This window comes from Arachis ipaensis, chromosome B5, assembly GCF_059453495.1.
Source record: "Arachis ipaensis isolate K30076 ecotype BB chromosome B5, ASM5945349v1, whole genome shotgun sequence".
Taxonomy (NCBI): Eukaryota; Viridiplantae; Streptophyta; class Magnoliopsida; order Fabales; family Fabaceae; genus Arachis; species Arachis ipaensis.
The window spans coordinates 80,399,130-80,404,066 of record NC_142440.1 but is presented as its reverse complement, the minus strand read 5'-3'; the positions used below and the strand labels follow the sequence as shown (position 1 = coordinate 80,404,066).

At 40.9% G+C, this 4,937-nt stretch overlaps 1 non-coding gene across 1 annotated transcript; it reads left to right on the top strand.

Annotated features, from left to right (window-relative positions):
* Positions 1–3,519: 3,519 nt before the first annotated feature.
* On the top strand, positions 3,520–3,627 carry LOC148564745 (small nucleolar RNA R71). The gene has a single exon (XR_015884332.1). It is a non-coding gene; the product is annotated as a small nucleolar RNA R71 (small nucleolar RNA).
* Positions 3,628–4,937: the final 1,310 nt, after the last annotated feature.

The window sequence follows — 4,937 nt, the reverse complement described above, 5'->3', positions numbered from 1 at the left end:
TCTAACTTCTGATCATGGGCAGGCTCTGGATTATCTGGAGCTTGTGAAAATGGCGAAATACCCTCATTGTCAGTTAAGAGGGTCCCCACACTTGGACCTTGTCCAGTGTGCCTCTCTTCTAATTCTTCCTTGTGAACTGCAGCTACATTTTCGTATATGACATCACACTGGAAGATAGAATGATCTTCTGGAGGGTTGTATATGACTCCATTCAGATTGAAGATTACTATTCGGCCATCTATTTCAAAAGAGTATTTTCCTGAAAAAGCATCCAATTTGAATTTTGATGTCTTCAGGAATGGTCTTCCAAGTAGGATTGATGATGGCTTATCTGAGTCATTATGGGGCATTGGTGCACAAAATTACAATCACACTTTTGTAACTCCGCACAACTAACCAGCAAGTGCACTGGGTCGTCCAAGTAATACCTTACGTGAGTAAGGGTCGATCCCACGGAGATTGTCAGCTTGAAGCAAGCTATGGTTATCTTGTAACTCTTAGTCAGGATATCAGTAATTCTCAGATTTAATTGTAAAAAGTAAAAGAACATGAAATAAATACTTGTTATGCAGTAATGAAGAACAGGTTGAGGCTTTGGAGATGCTTTGTCTTCTGAACCTCTACTTTCCTACTGTCTTCTTCTTCATAGACGCAAGACTCCTTTTCTACTGCTTTCCTACTGTATAAATTTTATGATTTTTCAGATCATCAGATAACATTTCTCCTTTTCCCATCAAAATTCATGCACTTCTTTTTCTTTTTCAATTGAAAATATTTTTCATTTAAGAGAGGTGATGGATTCATTTTCATAGCTTTAAGGCATAGACACTAAGACACTAGTGATCATGTAATAAAGACATAAACATAGATAAACATAAAGCATAAAAATTCGAAAAAAATAGAAGATAAAGAACAAGGAGATTAAAGAATGGGTCCACCTTAGTGATGGCGGCTAGTTCTTCCTCTTGAAGATCTTATGGAGTGCTTGAGCTCCTCAATGTCTCTTCCTTGCCTTTGTTGCTCCTCTCTCATGACTCTTTAATCTTCTCTAATTTCATGAAGGAGGTCCACCCTTAGTTGTCCCCTATTGGAACTTAATTCTCCTAGGGAGGTGTTAATTTGCTCCCAATAGTTTTATGGAGGAAAATGCATCCCTTGAGGCATCTCAGGGATTTCATGATGATAATTTTCCTCATGCTCTTGTTGAGGCCCATGAGTGGGCTCTCTTGTTTGCTCCATCCTTTTCTTAGTGATGGGCTTGTCCTCTTCAATGAGGAGTCTTGGCCACAACTTCATAGAAGTGGTCTTGATGGACCTTTGAGATGAATCTCTCCATCTCTCATGACTCGAAGGTGGAAGCAATTGCCATTCCATTCCTCTTTCTAGAGGTTTCTCTGGCCTTAGATGCCATAAATAGTTATGGAAAAACAAAAAAAACTGAGCTTTTCCACACCAAACTTAAAAGGTTTGCTCGTCCTCGAGCAAAAGAATAAAGAAAGGAGGAGAAGAAGAAGAGATGGATGAGATGGAGGTGTTTGGTGGAGGTTATTTGGGGAAGAGTATTATGAAAAGGTGTGAAGAAGTGAGAGAGTGAGTTGAGGTTGGTAGGGATCCTGTGGGGTCCACAGATCCTGAGGTCTCAAGGAATTCCCATCCCTACACCAATTAGGCTTGCAAAACGCCCTTTGCTGCCAATCCTGGCGTTAAACGCCAGGTTGCTGCCCATTTCTGGCGTTTAACGCCAGCTTGCCCTTTTCTGGCGTTAAACTCCAGTCTGGTGCCCATTTCTGGCATTAAATGCCAAGAATGGTGCCAGACTGGGCGTTTAACGCCCATTCTGCTGCCTTTACTGGCATTTAAACGCCAGTAGGCTTCTCCTCCAGGGTGTGCTATTTTTCATTTAGTTTTTCAGTTTGTTTTTGCTTTTTCAATTGTTTTTGTGACTTCACATGATCATCAACCTGCAGAAAACATAAAAGAACAATGGAAAATAGAAATTAACATAGATAAGTAAAACTGGGTTGCCTCCCAACAAGCGCTTCTTTAATGTCAGTAGCTTGACAGTGGGCTCTCATGGAGCCTTATAGATACTCAGAGCATGATGATGGCCTCTTAACACCAAACTTAGAGTTTGGTTGTGGCCTCCCAACACCAAACTTAGAGTTTGAATGTGGGGGTTTTGTTTGACTCTGTATTGAGAGAAGCCTTTGATGCTTCTTCCCTTTTCTGTCTGCAAACCATGGTGCTTCCTGAATGGCAAAGAATTGCTCATCCAGAAAGGTTTCTTCCCTTTGCATATTTAGGTACTTGTTGAATAACATCAAAAAAAGGAACGGTTACCTCAACCTATTTGAATATTTCTACCATTTTGGGATCGGGTTCCAGCTGCTTCCTGGGCTTCGTTGCAAATTGTGGAAAGGGAATGGGAGTAGTGTTTTCTGCAGTGTCTGCGCCTTTTGGTGCTTCCTCTTGTGGTTGCACTTCTTCTTCTTCAGCTATGTCCTGTATGTCCTCTTCTTCTTCGACATCTTCTATTTCTACTACCTCTTCAGCTGAGGTGTGTCCTGGTGAGCCTGGCTCCTCCTGATTCCTCTCCTACAGTGTGGTTCCGGACCTCAGGGTGACGGCATTAATGCCTCCCTTTGGATTGGGTAATGGTTGAGAGGGGATTCCAGCGGAGCTTGAAGGTTGGTTACTGGAATTTTGCATTGATCCAATCTGTGAAACAAGAGCTTGCAAAGTAGAGGTCAGACCATTCAGACTGGCATTAATGTTATTCATAATGTTATTTTCCATGGTCTGTTGTCTCCGCTCAAAAGATTGTAGTAACTCTTCATTAGGAGATAAAGAAGAATGAGTAAATTGAGAGGTCTGCTATTGGGTATTCTGTGGTCCTTGGGATTGCCTCAGGTGAGGTGCTCTGTAAGGTTGGTTCTGCTGCCTGTTGTTGTTATTATTCCACCTCTGATTTCCCTGATTATCTCTGCCTCCTCTATTATTGTTGTCCCTCCAATTCTGGTTAGAATTTTCTTGCCATTCATGGTTATTATTTCCACCTTGATTGTACCCTTGGTTGGGGCGATCATAGAAGTTATGAGTGGATGCCACCATGTTGTCTTCCTGTTGGAGTTGCGGGCATTCATCAGTATAATGGCTATAATCAGCACAAATTCCACAAACTCTCTGTGGGACTAACTGTTGGTTTTGCTGTGCTGGAGAAAATTGAGCTTGCTGAACTTGTTGTTGATTCAATTGCATCTGCTTCAGCAAGTTGGTCATCTCACAGATACTCTGAGTTAGAGCAGCAGTCTCTCTGCTAGAGGATACTTCTGCAACGGCTTTTGAACGACCTTGCTTCTGTCTGTGGTTCCTAGTGGATTCAGCTAAGTTGCTGATCAATTGCCATGCCTCATCAGTGGTCTTGTACTTCTTCATAGACCCATTGCTAGAACTTTCCAATGTGGTTTTATCTTGGGGCCTCATGCCCTGTGTGACATAACTGAGTAACACTATCTTGTCAATCATGTGGTGGGGGCATGCTTCCAGAAGATTATTGAAGCGCTCCCAATATTCAAAGAGAGTCTCGTTGTCATCTTGAACAATATTGGAAATATCTTTCCTTAGTTTATCAGTAACTTCAGATGGAAAGAATTTCTCCAAAAATTCTTTTCTGAGCGTATCCCAGTTGGATACATTTGCTAGGGGTTGAGTGTAGTACCACTCTCTTGCTTTTCCCTCAAGAGAAAATGGGAAAGCTTTCAGCAAAATTGAAGTTTCATCTGTACCATCTCACCTGACAGTAGAACAGGCTGCCTGAAAATCTCTCAGGTGCTTGATAGGCTCTTGAGCGGGTAAGCCATGAAACTTGGGCATCAAATTGAGCAGTGCGGTCTTTATTTCAAAATCTGTATCCACTGCTGGGTGATGCGCTTGAAACAGTTGCATTGTAAAATTAGGGGCTCCTTCCTCCTGGATGGTAACTCTCCTAGGTTCTGCCATGTCTTCTGCACGTGAATCAATCGAATCAGTAGAACGGGAGCTGGTTTCTTCCTCAAGTTCACTTTCAGATCCGCCCTCGGAGCGGGCTAACTGACGCCGAGCTCGCCTTATTCGTGAAATAGTCCTTTCAATTTCAGGATCGAATATTAGCAAGCGCAGATCAGGAAGTGAACGCGTCATTTGACGAAAGAAACAGACAGCTCATAGTAGCAAAATAAAATAAAATGCAAATAAATAAATTATAATTAATAACTTTAGCACTCTATTGCAACTCCTCGGCAACGGCGCCAAAAATTGATGCGGGCAGAAATTGGTGAATTAAAAATTATTAGAATATATGTGTTGCAAGTATAGTTCTTAACTCGCCAGAAATCCAGTGCTCAATTTAGAAAGGTGTCACAGAAAATTGAAATTTAAAATACTGGGAGTATGAATCCCAGGTCGTCTCCCAACGAGTTGCAGGAAAGGGTGCTATTTTATTAATCAGATGTTTTTGAAAAGGGTTGAGTTGAGTAAACAGGAAATTAAACTGATGAAATTGAATAATGTAAATAAAAGCCTTGACTGGGAGTTGATTACATGGAAGCCCTATTCATGATGGAACATTCTTAAGATTAGTTGACAATTGAGAGTTATTCTGTTTAGTTATCATTTACTAAGTAAGGGAAGGTAAAACAAATTGGAATTCTGTTCTATTCACAAGTCCCAATCCACTCTGGGGAGGATTGGTGTCAGGAATTAGAAGGCAATCCAATAATAACCCAATTACAAACTTTCTCTTGAACCTTCCAACTCAAGGGTTCTTATCACTCAACTCCCCATCAAGTTAGGGAACTACTCACTCATTGTAAAGGTAAAAGTCGTAGCATATGAAAAGGAATTAAAGAAAGACATTGTAAATAAAAATTAAAATTAATCAATTTAAAATAAAAGTGATC